Source organism: Marmota marmota, unplaced genomic scaffold, assembly GCF_001458135.2.
Source record: "Marmota marmota marmota unplaced genomic scaffold, marMar, whole genome shotgun sequence".
In the NCBI taxonomy this organism is placed as follows: domain Eukaryota; kingdom Metazoa; phylum Chordata; class Mammalia; order Rodentia; family Sciuridae; genus Marmota; species Marmota marmota.
This window is the reverse complement of record NW_026000108.1, coordinates 13,606,807-13,622,196: the sequence shown is the minus strand read 5'-3', so window position 1 is coordinate 13,622,196 and position 15,390 is coordinate 13,606,807. Positions and strand designations below refer to the sequence as shown.

General features: G+C 37.2%; 1 long non-coding RNA gene across 1 annotated transcript in view; it reads right to left on the bottom strand.

Moving 5' to 3' along the window:
• LOC125610853 overlaps nt 1-12,009 on the bottom strand; it is a 41,279-nt gene extending 29,270 nt beyond the window's left edge. The window contains exons 1-2 of the long non-coding RNA XR_007340905.1: nt 11,914-12,009; nt 623-834 (exon numbers count right to left, since the gene is read on the bottom strand). This is a non-coding gene — a long non-coding RNA (uncharacterized LOC125610853). The remainder of the gene's footprint in view (nt 1-622; nt 835-11,913) is intronic.
• Nucleotides 12,010-15,390: the final 3,381 nt, after the last annotated feature.

The window sequence follows — 15,390 nt, the reverse complement described above, 5'->3', positions numbered from 1 at the left end:
TGCTTCAACTATTTCCTACTTTAAGCAGATACTGACTCCAAGAAGCTATAGTTGCTATGGTCATTAGTAATTTTGTCCCTGTGCCTAAAACACCTGACAAGAACAACTTAGAAGAGGAAAAGTTTATCCGGGGGTCAGGGTCTCAGAAGTTTTAGCCCATAGTCACCTGACGAATTGCTCTGTGCCTAAGGAAGGCAATGCAGGAGGAAAGCTGCTCATCTCTGGGCACCCCAGAAGCAGAGTGAAAGCAACGACCCAGAGACAAGAGTTCAAGGACACAGCCCAGTGACCCACTTCCTCCAGCCACACCCTAACTGCATGCAGGTACCACCCAGTTCATCCCTTCGATTTATTTATTCATCAAATGTATTATTCCACCAATAAAGTTACCTCTCCTAATCTCATAATTTCACCTCTGAGCATTTTTGCATTAACTAATCCATAAACTCTTTGGGTGGGACACCTGGAATCCAAACCTTAACAATTGCCTTCCAGAAGTTCTTCTGAGCTCTGTGATTGACATGTGTCTACTTTCTGGAATTTTGCACTTGATTGTTATACAGAAAAAAGAACTATTTGTCTTATTTCCTTTCCTATTAATATGGATGACACCCACGTATACCTGAGAATCATCCTCAGTTTGTCCATCTTGTTCTTGTTTTTACTCTTCAGCATCCCACTGAATAACCTCAAAATACTCTCGACTTCAAGACTCAAAGTACTTGGAAGTCTTCATCTCTCTTTTCATCGATTGGTCCGAAAAATTCAGATGAGCTTGAGTTTCTTGTGATTGTGCCAACGACCCCAGTTTATTGAGGAGCAGAGATGCAGAGGCTGGATGAGTGAGCAAGAGAAAGAGGAAAATCACTTACAGGTGTGTCACAGGCTGACAGGCACCATGTGTAAGGGCTCAAGGTACTGGGAAGATTCTGTAGAACTAAGTAAAATGTACCTTAAAATGGTACCTGCAAAGGATGGTCAATGAGTCTTTGTTCCTTGTCTCCCTTCCACAACCAGTTGAGAGGGTGGCCCTAGGAACATTAGGTTTTCTGAAATTCTGGGCTAATCTACAAATATGCTCTGAGGCAGAAAAGTTGAATTAAGTGGGGCACTTGAAGTTATGTGCTGCTAGTTTGCACTAACTGCCCATCCAAGCTGCAGCTAAAATCAGTGGAGTTGGGGGAAAAAAAAAAAAAGAGTTTGCTAAAAAGCCTTTTAATTGCTCTTGTCTCTCTTGACTTGTCCCTCTCCAAACCATTCTTTATGAGGTCTCCAGATAATGATTCTTACATTTCCATCCATTAAGGCTACACAAATTTCTTAAGTGCATAGTATTTGCCAGACATTGTTTTACATGTTGGTGAATTGGATCAGTTTTTAGTGTCAGGGAATTTTGCATTTTAGAAAAAAAAATGATTTAAAATAAATAAGTGGCCGGGGTTGTGGCTTAGCGGTAGAGTGCTCGCCTAGCATGCATGAGACATTGGGTTTGACCTCAGCACCACATAAATATAAAATAAAGATATTGTATCTACCTAAAACTAAAAAATAAATGTTAAAAAAGCAAATAAGCAGGGCAAACTGTATCAGAAAATAATAAGTTTTGTGCAGAGAATTAGAATTCATAAGGCAAAAAGAAGACTGAGTAAGGTACTCTAAGTTACTCAGAAGGTTGCTGTGGAAAATAAGGAAGAATTTAAGTAAGTAAGAGTAAGTGTGGAGGGGAGTGCATGTTTAGGAGTCCCATTCAGTGGATTGGCTGATGAAGTCATTGTGAAATACAAGGAAAATAGAAAAATAGGGAACATTCCTAAGTTTTTGACTTGAGCAGTCAGGAGATGGTGCTGGGGTGGAGAAGCCTGAGGAACAGCAAGTTTCAGAAGAAAATGGTGGGTCTCATACACTCATGTTGAATTTGAGGTGACTATTGGATATACAAGAGGAGATGTCAAACTTAAATGTGAGATGATCAGTCTCCCAATTAAACATTTTTCTAGAACTTTGGTTTCCTCAGAATAAAGGCCAAACTTGGAAGGACATATTCTGTCCTGGCAAAACCTCATATTTCATCCACCTATATATTTTAACATTCAACCACCACACTGATATTGATTTATAATTCTAAAAATGACACTATTCTCATGTCTCTTTATGTCTCCCTACAGTGTCTTTTCATGATTTCTTACTTTCTTTCTTCTCTTTCTTCCAAACTCTAAAAACATGACTGCAGGCTACATTCACTCCATCTTGGGTTTAGAACACATTGCCCCCAGTCTGTAATTCTCTCTAACATAATGCCTGACACATGCTGTATTATATTTTTTTATTGCTTTTCTGGTTTTTTTTTCCTCCTTATCTATGTGCAGAAAAAATTTATTTCCAGAATCTAACCTTCTTCCCTAGTATTAGATATCTGGTTCTATTGACTGAATAAATCGATTGAGAAATTAATGACAACTTAATGGTAAATGAATGAAAGAAATATAGAAAGAACAAAGTATCACACATTTAAAAATTTGTACATTCTTGAGTATAACACAAGTTTTACTTTATTAGCATTGGTTCTGCCCTCAAAAATTTATACTGTTGTGTGGATGCAAGAAACTGGAAAAAGTCTACCATCTCCTTAACAGTTAAATTAAAATTTAAATTATGTAAATTCTATTACTAAAATAAATACTGAACCGAAGAAAATATTTAACTTTCATTTTTATTTCTCATTCGTATTCCATTTTTTCCCCCTCTAAAACTTGTGTAATGTTGCAAACAGGCATAAGCAGGGTAAGAGGGTAAATAAAGTGCACTGTGAAGTAGATGAGCACACCAGGAAAGACACAAGGTAAGGGTTCATCTAAAAAGAAAGATGTCAAGCTAAATTTTCACAAAGCCTAAAGTTGGTAAAGAGGTGAAGATAAAGTTGGAAATACAACTTTAAAATCCAGTCTAGGAACAAAAGGAATGATTAGTTTTAAGAATTATAGTGTCTGGGGATAAAAAGCAAATAAAAAAATCCTTAAGCACAAAATTTCTGAATTATGCAACAAGCACATTCTCTCTGATAAGAATCTAAAAAGTTCAAATGGATTCATGATGAATGAATGAATTAATGAATCAATGGATGTCCTATTGATTCTACAGAAACCTGAGTGATAAAGATATATAACCAATTCAATGATTTTTAGTTACTGATGAATGATGGACAAATAGCTTCCAAGGAACTATTTAGCTTTATGCATTGTTTAGTGAGATTCAAAGTGTATTCCCAGGTGGAGAGGGGACTTATGCAATAAGGAGTCATTACCATCTATATAATATATTTTAAGTTATTCTATGATAATTGCTATTCTTATGTTTTTAGTTTGTTGGAATAGCTCACACTGAAAACAATCCTTTTAGATTTTCTAACTAAATTTCATTTTCATAAGATATAGATTATTTTCATAGGGCCAGAATGAATCTGATTAAATAATCTGTTTATCCAAATATGTTTTTTTCTTTCTTTCTTTTGTTATTTTTTTTTCAGCAGTGAGAATTGAACCCAGACTCTCTCCGTCACTGAGCTACTCCCCAAATCCCCAGTCCTTTTTTATTTTTATTTTGATACAGAGTCTTACTGAATTTCCCAGGCTGGCCTAAAACTTGCAGTCCTCTTGCCTCAGTCTCTCAACTAGCTGAGATTATAGGTATGTGACACTGCCCCTAATTTACATATGATTTTACATACCTTATGTAAACAGTTTCTCAGAAGTTTTAGGACAGTTCCCACAAAGGGAAAGAACAGCTCTCATCATTTCAGATTTGGACATATTACTTCTTATTGAACATCTGTGCTATTTCAGGAAGTGGGTTGAGTACTTCATAGTGAGCCTCTCAGTAAAGTGCTTTTTAAGATTTTTCTCAATGAACTTTAAATATTTCATAGACAAAGCTTGTTGTCAAAGACATTACTCAGGCACAAAGTATAGTAGGTATTCTAAAATGATTTATGGATTCATTAATGAATTTGATCTAGCAGTCATTGAGTGTCTTCTCTGTACCTGGTCCTGTTCCTGATACTGACAATGTGAAAGTGAATCAAATGGACAATCTACTCTCAGAATCTTGAAGTCTAGTGGGAGAGTTTGGTGTGTGGACAATAAGATATAATTAAGTACTGAAGGTTGTGTAGATACAGGGGACATAGGGCAAAACCCTTTTGTGTTGCACTTCTTGAAAAAAAATGTGATGGCTTTTATAGGACAAGGACAGTGACTTTCAATAAATGGCAGTGGGATAAAGAAATTGGATATGTGAATGAGCAGAAGAATAAGGGGCAAAGGTGGTGGCCATTTCACAGTGCCTAGAATGAAAGTTGGATGACAGTGGAGGCGGATGAGACTGCAACGGCAAGCGGATCCAGATTATGAAAGATTTAATATTTTCAGCTAAATCATTTGGACTTCATAATGGAGGCAAGAAACATCTGAAAGTTTGACTATTTTTGTTAGCTTTGATTTTAAAATGGTAAATTTCTCAAGCAAAAGTTTACTGTGTACTAAGCCAGATTCATTCATTATTTTATTAAATGTTTCTAACAAACTCAAGGCAGAGATACTATAAATCTTTTTTCTTTCTTTCAGATATTTGTCTTTCTTTTCTCTATTCTTAATATTGAGTCATATATTATTTTGTTAGATGTTTCTAATAAGCTCATGACAATAATACATTATTTCTCTTATTTTCTTTCTTTCTTCTTTCCTTCCTTTCTATCTTTCTTAATACTGAAGGAATGGGTCTTACTGAGTTCAGGCTGCTTGCCTTACTTGAGAAAGACAAACTTGAAAGCCAGGCCTGAAAAGCTATTAACCTCTACATTTCCACATTTCTAGGCTGGATTATATTGTCAAATGGACCCTAATGACCAGTAGGAAAGGCTCAGAAATGCTGTGGGTGCCATATTTCTTATACACAGAGCACTGTAGGTCATAACTAAGCTCAAAACTTTAAGTCATGACAAACCCAAGTTGTACTAGTAGCACAAGTTAGTTTAAAGATGGAACCAAATAAGCAGCTAGTGATTTTAAAATATCTGATTCGTACCTAGAACTCACTGTTAATTTGATTTAAGTTTATTTTTATATTCTTATATCCTAAAAAAAAAAATCAGCAAATGTTTTGTAGATGAAATAATCTCCTAACTGGTACAGAGATACAACATGCAAGGAAGAACACAGAGGAGGATAAAAGAGAGGTGTTAGAGACAAAATTATTCAGTTCTCTGCAGATTTGTCCTTGAACCAGTCATTATAATTAATCATTATTTATCTGATCATGTGCAAAGTAGAAGTTGTATTATTCATACTGGGAAACTTCTACATGTTTAATGTGCATGGCATATGGAAACATGTATGTCAAGGCTTTGTACTGTTCTCTAGAAACACTTTCATCATCTTGATAAGCCTTTGATATAACCCACTTTTAACCATTGAAAGGGGTGCTTTACTACTTCAACTTGATGTTGAGATTAAACTACCTTATTTGAAAAAGATCAGAGATGGTCTTCAAAATGCCTACAAAGTACCACACATGTCTATACATAGCATCAACATATGAAGATTGAGTACTTATTTGAGGCTGTGCCAAGACTTTATCTGACAAAGCCATCCTTAGACTTCATAAGGCATCAACAGGCCCTGTGAGGGTATAATAAAAGCTCTTTTGTTGCTCAGGAAAGCAGAATTAAAAATGGAAACAGCTAAAGACCTTCTTTTATGTATTAGGGGGGGGGGAAGTTTAGTAATACAGGAGCTAAGGAAATTCAAGGACAGTGACCATAATCTCATTAAGATCTGTAATTAAAAATTTAGTACATTTTACAAAGAAAAATGTGCCTGGCAATTTAAGCAAAATCAACCTTTTGATGGAGCTGTAAAGTATAGGTGAAAACTACCACAATTTATTTATTAACTGAGTTAAAGGATCCAAGAAATGGAAAAACTTGTTACAATTCCCCACAAGTCCTTTAGTTTATAAGATGGTAAACCCAGGTAGAGAAAATTAATTCTAAATTAAGTACTTAGGAGAAAATAAAAATATTTTTAAACAGTACACACCTGCAATACTAATTATTGGAGACCCAGGAGTTTTTGACAAGCCTGAACAATGCAATAAAACTCTGTCTCAAACCAACAAATAAAATAACTTTTTTTTTAAAGATAAGTCCAGGGAAATGAAAGGTTAGAAGCAAAAATGATAAAATTGATGTTAAAAATATAAAAACAAGATAAAACGCTTTGTATGGTAGAAGTATTAGGAAACAGAGAGATGAGCATGGTAGGAACATGAGGTTAAAAGAATAATTCTATAAAATGGGCCCAGTGTGCTGACCTCCATATGCTTCCTGTTCTAAGAAACAATTTACCTGCAGCCCTGCCTGACCTCAGTAGACAGGAGACGTCATATTCCTCAGCAAACTACCTATTTACTGTAGGAGCAGTGCAGGCCCAAAAGAATGATAAGAGGAACCCAAGTTACCCTGAAGGAGGAGATTTTTGTGAACAGATCCTGAAATTCTGAGAGCTAAGGATAGTTCCTCCTAACCATAAAGTATATAAGAATGTATGACTGAGATAAGCACATTTATTTAAATATGAGGGATACGTGTAGAAAAAAATGAATGTATATATATGAATGTATCAATTGTTATCCAATAAACTTCAAATATATAAGTGGAAAAAAAAGAATCCAGTTAAAACCAATCATCATGGGCCAAGGTGACCTAGAATTGTCATCAGAGAGGGGACTTGAAAGTCTAATGTTACCCTACTGTCAAGAAATAAAGAAAAGAGGTACACCTGGGTGAGACTCTCTGGAAACTCTCTGGGATCTCTGGGATCCCCAATAAAACTCGAGTGCAGGAAAGGCACATTGTCCGTCTTCTGAAAGGACCCACTCTCTCCCTTGAGTGTCCCCTTCTACTTTTCTATCCCCTCAATAGACTCATTCCTGTTACTCTGACATGTCTGAAATCCTTCCGACTTGATTGTAAGAGGGACTCTTCGTGCTGCCTCAGTTTCTTGGAAGGCCCCAGCTCCATAACAGTAGGAACAGAAAACTGGAAGTCAGAACATTTGATGTCTAGTGGAGACTTTGTCACTAACATGGAGTCTTGGATGAGCCATTCCCTTATCTAGGCCTCCATTTCCTCACATATAAAATGAAGAAATTGAAATAAAGAATATCTAACTTTATTTTATGATTCTGAGTTAAACTAGAATAAAATTTTACTTGTCCATCAAAAACTAACTTAGAGTAAGTTGCCACTGTCTGCTCTTGTGACAGTGGTGCTGAGCGGGCTTTCCTTCCTCTACATATGCACCATCTCTCATAGTATTCCAAATGCATTGAAAGGGATGTATAAGTTTGCTAGAGTTGCCATAACAAAATATCTCAAACAGTGTAACTTAACAACATGATTTTACCAGTTTATGAAGGCTAGAAGTCCAAGACCAAGGTGTCACAAATTTAGTTTCTCTAGAGGATCCTTTTCTCATTCTTTCTCTTTTCTTTCTTTCTTCTTTTTTTTTCTTTTTTGATTTTATTTTTTACACATTCATAATTTATAAAGCTTTTTGAATTAATAAAAGTAATATTAACATATTTAAAAACCTATATGTACATTATAAAATGTCCTTTTTTAATTTATTTTAGTTTTTAAATACATGACAGCAGAATGCATTACAATTCTTATTACACATATAGAGCTCAGTTTTTCATATCTCTGTTTATAAAGTATGTTCACATCAATTCATGTCTTCATACATGTACTTTGGATAGTTCTGTCCATCACATTCCACCATCATTTATAACCCCCTGCCCCCTCCCTTTTCCTCCCACCCCTCTGCCCTATCTAGAGTTCCTCTATTCCTACTATGCTCCCCCTCCCTACTCCACTATGAGTCAGTCACCTTATATCAGAGAAAACATTTGGCATTTGTCTTTTTGGGATTGGCTAACTTCACTTAGTATTATCTTCTCCAACTCCACCCATTTACCTGCAAATGCCATGATTTTATTCTCTTTTATTGCTGAGTAATATTCCTTTGTGTATATATGCCACTTTTTAAAAAATGCATCCCTCTACTGAAGGGCATATAAGTTGGTTCCACAGTTTAGCTATTGTGAATTATGCTGCTACAAACATTGATGTAGCTGTGTCCCTGTAGTATGCTGTTTTTAAGTCCTTTGGGTATACTCCAAGGAGAGGGATAGCTAGGTCAAATGGTGGTTCCATTCCTAGTTTTCCAAGGAATCTCCATACTGCTTTTCATATTGCCTGCACCAACTTGCAGTCACACCAGCAATGTATGAGTGTACCTTACTACAGAGCAATAAACAAAAACAGCATGGTATTGGCACCAAAACAGACTGGTAGACCAATGGTACAGACTAACCCACAAAATTACAATTATCTTATATTAGACAAAAACACCAAATACATGCATTGGAGAGAAGATAACCCCTTCAACATGATGCTGGGAAAACTGGAAATTCATATGCAACAAAATAAAATTAAAACTCTATCTCTTACCATGCACAAAATTCAAATCAAAGTGGATCAAGGACCCAGGAATTAAACCAGAGACCCTGCATCGAATAGAAGAAAAAGTAGGCCCTAATCTCCATCATGTGGGATTAGGCCCCAACTTACTTAATAAGACTCCTATACCACACGACTTAAAATCAAGAATCAATAAACGGGATATACTCAAACTAAAGTTTCTTCTCAGAAAAAGAAACAATCTGTGAGGTGAATAGAGAGCCTATATCTTGGGAGCAAATCTTTACCCCTCACACATCAGATAGATCACTAATCTCTAGAGTATATAAAGAACTCAAAAAGCTAAGCACCAAAAATACAAATAACCCAATCAACAAATGGGCCAAGGACCTGAACAGACACTTCTCAGAAGAAGATATATAATCAGTCAAGAAATATATGAAAAAAATGTTCATCATCTCTAGTAATTAGAGAAATGCAAATCAAAACTACTCTAAGATACCATCTCACTCCAGTCAGAATGGCAGCTATTATGAAGACAAACAACAATAAGCGTTGGAGGATGTGGGGAAATAGAGGATCCTTTTCTTTATTTACAAATATCCACCTTCTCACAATCTCTTGGCGGAACTTTTTTTTTCATGAATCTGAATGCTTTCATCTCCACTGCATCACTATACATCCTAATCTCTTCTTTTTATAAGGGTATCAATCAAACTGGATTAGAGTCCACCCTGAGGACCTCATTTTAACTTCATTAGCTCTTATTAGCTCCTATCTCCAAATACAACCCCATTCTGAGGAACTGGACATTAAGGCTTCAATATGTGAATTTGGGGAGACAGGCACACAATTCAGTGCAGAACCAAGAGCAAAGGATTTTTCTTTCTGCAGTGAGAAAGTGCTATTCTCTTATGTTGGTGATAGTTTTTATCCAGAATAGTGGGTATACATAGAAAGGAACAGTCCTTTCCTTACATCAGATTCTGAATATTTTGATCAGGGAGGGCAAAAGTATTGAGGAATAGACAGTGTGATGCAGAACAAGTTCCTAAGAAAGAGTGAAAACACAGAAATAAAAGTTACCTACTATGTTCTCAGTAAAGACTAAAAATCAGGTGGACTCTGTCCCCAAATGAGGTCAATTTAGACATCTCAAGGTCAGGTCATTGTGTCTAACTTTAAGAATTGAAAAAGGAAATTCTAAGGATTGAAAAAGGAAAGAAATAAACAAGAGTGGCAAGAGGAGAAAATAATAATAACAAAAGGGAAAAAGGGAAGCAAAACAAAAATATTGAATTGAAAACATATAAGAAATAAAATATCTCTGCCGTTGTCTTTTCTCTGCTTGGGCTGCAATTAATAAAATATCATGGCCAGGTGGGTTGTACAACAGAGACATATTTTCTCGCAGTCTGAAGGATGAGAGTCTGAGATGGGGGTGTCTGCATGGTCAGTCTCTGGTGAGCACCCATTCTGGCTTCCAAGAGGCTGAATCTCACTGTGTATCTCAAAATGTTCTCCCATGGCCCCTCCTGCTCATGTGAAAAAGACAGAAGGTTCTCTCTCTTTTCCTCTTTTTACAAAGCCATGGATCCTTTTTCATCAGGAATCCGCCCTTCTGATCTCATTTACCTTACTTTCTGAAAGATCCATCTCCAGCTGCAGTCCTGTCGAGTTCTAGACCTTCTACGTAAGAAAATTGGGGGAAAAAAATTCAGCTCATAGCACCAGTACTGCTGATTTAAAAGATAGGCCCCACATGACTCAACATTTCCAATAGATTGCCTCCTGCTTGGTGTTCCAGTTACTGAGACAGGAAAGTTTTGCTAGGCAGCTTTGAGTAAAGACCTGGTAGAGCAGGAAGCTGGATCAATAATGCCCTAAAGGACCGAAGAACCACAGGTAAAATTGATCCTTGCCAAATGAAAGGAGCAAGAGGTATGTGTGCTTTTACTCAAGAATGCGGTTAGTTTGAGGGTCCCTTGTACTTTCAGTTTGTCAATTTACCAATCTACCCTTTAAATGGAACCAGCTTTAAGCCAAAATCTGAACAGGAGCAAATTAGATCTTTTCCCAACAAGGATGAATAAACCCAGGGCAATCTACTTATCTTGTTTGTAGAGGACACCAAGAATATAAGTGCTGGGTGACTTTATAGTTTGTGTTTCTGAAACTTTTGGATGGTAGGAGGCCAGTAATGAGGAAAAGTAATCAAGTAGACTCATACTCTATTTCTACTTTCTCTGCTCTTCAAATATTTACCTCCTTATTTTCTAAATTAAAGAAATCTGCATCTGTTAAATTACTCTACAGTAGCCAAATGGATAATATAGAGGGTTATTTTTATTAGAAACACCAAGTGTCCAAATCTATGCAGGAGTGCTGCTAACACTAAATTTGGAACCAACTAGCAGTTCCTAGATCTGTCATTTTATAAGTTGTGAGCCTTGGTCAACTTCTTCTCTCTGTTTTCTCAGCCATGAATTAAATAAAGCAACAGTACCTGTGGCAGATGTTGTTGTGAGGATTAAATTTGACGCCAGCCTTTCCAGAAGTGTCATGCTGTTGGCTAATGTTAAGGCTTTGCTATTTCTCCCACTAGAGCTACTACTGCTGTGATTACAACTCTTGCTATTTCAACTATTGCTAGTATTATTACTACTTGATAATATTAAAGATATTTGCCACCATTGGATTTATTCTGAAGGCCCAGTATGAATCAATAATAATTTCTTGGATTCTAAGACATTTTACGGGAAAGAAATGCAAATTGTGATCCTTACTCTATGTGGGCTAAACATTCAACTAACAAAATCAGCAATATTTCCCAAAGCCCTTTAGAAAAGAAAATTGAGGCCCAGATAAAGCCTAAACATGTTACTCTGAGCAAAGAGTGAAGCCAGAACTAGACAGGCAATCAGTATAGATAAGTAAATCGAGATTGAGGCAGGCCAGTTTTGAGTGAGTCCCAGGTAGTTGGAGACTGTCCCCTGAGGGACTGAAATGTTAATTCCTTCAGAGCCCTTCCTCCACCCTTATTAAGAACTTCCCACTGCTCCAACCTGTTGCTGAGGTAACCTGTCCCAGGAATTGCCCCTTCCTACCGGGAGCTGTAATATTGTTAATTAATGTGGCCTGGGCTGCCCCATCCTGCCCTTCCCCCTTCAGCCCACTGGTTTCTTACCTTTTGGCCATCCCACTGAGCATTCCTGGGCCTAGTCACATACTCAGGAAGGAGAACAAAGGAAGCCTAGGACATATAAAAAGGGCAGAACAACTTCCGTCTTGGGATACCAGGATACCAGCTATGGCCCCCTTCTCCCTCGTGGGAGATGTCTATGTTACCCCTTTTTAAATAAACCCTGCCTTACCTGCTTGCCTCGGCATACTTCTCCAATATCTAAACTTCAACATGTGAGGAAGCAGGACTCCTCACCAATAACTGGCTGTATCAGGAGCAGCTGAACTCACACCCAAATTCAGTCACCTGATTGAAGCGCCAGGCTCACCCCTTTGGCCCCTGTGGGATTTGAGAATCCCATAACCCTGATGGGAAAGGACTCTACTGTGCCAGATGGGGTCAGAGTTATGACAGCCACCAAGAGCCAAGCCAGGCCATTGAACCTCGGCCTCATTAGCACTGGACGTTCATCATTTCAGCCTATTTTCTCCACAGCCACAGTCCCCAAACAATGACAAACCAAAAGACACTAACAGAAACTGATCCAGTGGCATTTTTTTGGGTTTCCTTTCCAGAGACAGTTTTTCTTCTTTACTGTCAAGGATAAAAGAGGTCAAGGAAGATGTGACTGGTACAGAGAGATTTTAAACTTATCCACAAATATGGTGCCCACATTTCTAAACTCACTCCAAATGCCTGTCACAGTAACTGTATGAGACAGACTCTGGGTCAGACCTAGCTTCTGAGGTTAAATAAAGGTAAAAGCTTAAGTTTCCATACATACCAGAGATGCCACTGCAGTTTCATGGCCTTCCGGAGAGTAAATAGGCAAAGGAAGTAATCACCCTCCTGCAATTTTTGCATGATATTTGTACATACCACACCCCAACTCCCACCTATAAACACTCAAAGGAAATCATAAGCACAGTTAACTACAGATTATATATAAGTCCAGTGTTTCCTACAGGACATGCCCCAAGGCAGTCATTCAAAGGGAATTTGGAATTTTCCATCAGAAATCGTTCAAGTTCCTAATAATGATCTCACATGACATGCATTCCTGTGTTGTGTGTGTGTGTGTGTGTGTGTGTGTGTGTGTTTCCTTTTTTCTTCTGATGCATCTCACACTCTCCATTCTCTGGGAAATGCGCTTTCTACAGTCTGAACTTTAGTCCAAGAAATGCAGGGTAATCCTAGGAGGTTAGGAAGAGATCTTCTGAAGGAATGCATTTGATCTCCAAGATAGCCCAGCCAAAAGACATCCATAGCCAGACTTTGGGAACAGGGCCAGGGCCTGCTCAGCGTCAGAACAGACCAGAACTCAGAGCATCTGGCCCCTCCCTTCTTCTCTTTGCAGGATAAACAATGCAGCCCAACCACAGTTAGGGCTATAATTTGACAACTTTATCTGTTTCTTCCTAGGCAAAAGTCACAGTTGACTGCAATGAATAACAACCAAAGTAACATATTTTAAACATCTAGGAAATTTCACAGCTTCTCAAAGAGAGTAGCTCCTCAAGTTGGTTTACTATTGTAAGCTTAGGTTGAAATATTTGTCTTTGTCCCTCAACCATCTTAGACTCCTGGTTGACATGGGCCAGGCTGGAGAAGGTGGTGGACAATGGGATCTCTATTTTAAGAGTCCTTTATTTGCTTCAAAAATGATTTTCAGACTAATATTATAACTATAAAAAAGCCAATTCCCCTCTCTTTTTCAAAACGTCTTCCTTTAATATCTCTCAGAGGAATCCTAGAGTTCTTTTCTCTCCCTTTGTGAAATAATACTATTGTAACTGCTGAGAAAGACTTCTTAAAATGAAAGAGAAAGAGAAAGTCTTGACATAAAACTATTTTTGAATGATTCTTATTATGCAGACAAGTGGATCACATGATAGAGAGAAGGCAAACAGTCATGATCGGCCATCAAGTATTTTTTGTTGAATCAACAGTATTTTTTTCTTATTGCTGCTATAAAACCACCAACTTGTATATGAAGCCACGTTATGTATGTTCCTATATTGGGTGAATTTCTTCTTCTACTTCTCAGGGGTTTTTTTGTTAACAAAAAAAGGACACTAATAGCATCCATTTTATGGATTTTTATGAAAATTAAATATATTACCACATGTAAGCTTGTAATAAGCACTTAGTAAGCATTAGACATTATTGTTCGTGGTAATAGTACTATCAAGTTTTTTCAAAAAGCTGAGCTTAACACAAGTCATATTTTCCTCTGTGGATCTTAGTCACTGACCTGGAATCTGCTTTCCCTGGCAGGTCAACTCACTCCACCAGGACAGATCAAGCCCTTGGTTTTCAATTAATGAACTTTTTATTCTAAAAGCATATTATTACTATATCCTCCTTTTTGTGTTTATTTGACAGTATTCTTGCTTGGAATGCAACCTCCTAAAAATCCATCATATGAGAAGATGCCCTTTTCCTTTTCTAGAGATATGTTTGCATTCAGTGAGAAAAACTCATAGATAGGCATGATACTTTCTGCTAAAAGATTATTTTCACATATATTATTTAATATATGTGCTTTAAATAAGAACATCAAAATCTCTCTTTGAATATAAAAGCACATAAACTGGGGATATGGCCAGATTCAAGTCTGTGTGTTATCCATCATGTATCTTCTGTACTTTGTAATAGTTATGGGTTGAGTTGAATTGGAGATGCAGAGTCCTGACAGGAAGTGGATGTAAACTAAAAGAGGCAATTAAAGAGAGGTTAATGATAAGTCTATCTACAATCCATGGCAGGGTTTAGGAAACCAACAGGGATGATACAGCACTAGCAAGAGTTCTCTTACTCCATCTCAAACTGAAAAAGTAAAGGGAGTACCCGCATCAGGAGCCAGACAGAGTAATGCCTGCCCGGGAGGAATGCTGGACAGAGGTTATGGCCCTTCTGCCACTGCTGATTCTCCACCTTGCCAGCTGGGAGCTACAGTGATCCGAACCCCACATGGGCTTTTCCATTCTCCATCTCCTGCTAGGGCTTCTTGTTAGCCAAATGCAAGCAGATGTCACAATCTAAAAACATTTACATGACATAGAGGTCAGCTTCCCTAAGGTCATGGTAAGGTAGGAAGGGGGAAAGTAGATCTGAAGGTGCAAATAACCTGCAAAATCCAGAACCACTCTAGAATATTCATTGATGTGTTTCATTTTATAGCCTTTCCCAAGCTACGAGAGTATCCTGAAAGCTGGTATTAAAAACCGGCTTCCAACCTTCTGAGAACCTCTCCCAAGTCAGGGCCCTAACAGTGTACACATTGAAATTGACAAATGACAACAGAGACTAGTTACTTTTTATATTTAAAGCAGTTATTTTTGATACATATTAAAGATAATTTGAATTAAACAAAAAAAATCACTCTTACATGATTTGGACCCTTTATTGCTTTGGACTAGAGGGATGCAAATTCTCTCTAGTTTATGTGTTCCTCCTCCAAAATTGGAGACTCCAGATTCTTTTGACTATTAGCTGGGAAAAAAAATTGAGCATACACTTACAATATGTAATATTTATTATTAAATTATATATTTGTTTATATATATGTTATCCTATTACACTATGTGCATTACAAAATATATAAAAAGAAAAACTATCAACAGATGAAACAAAACAGTTTTATTTTCTTCCTACACTCCTGAGA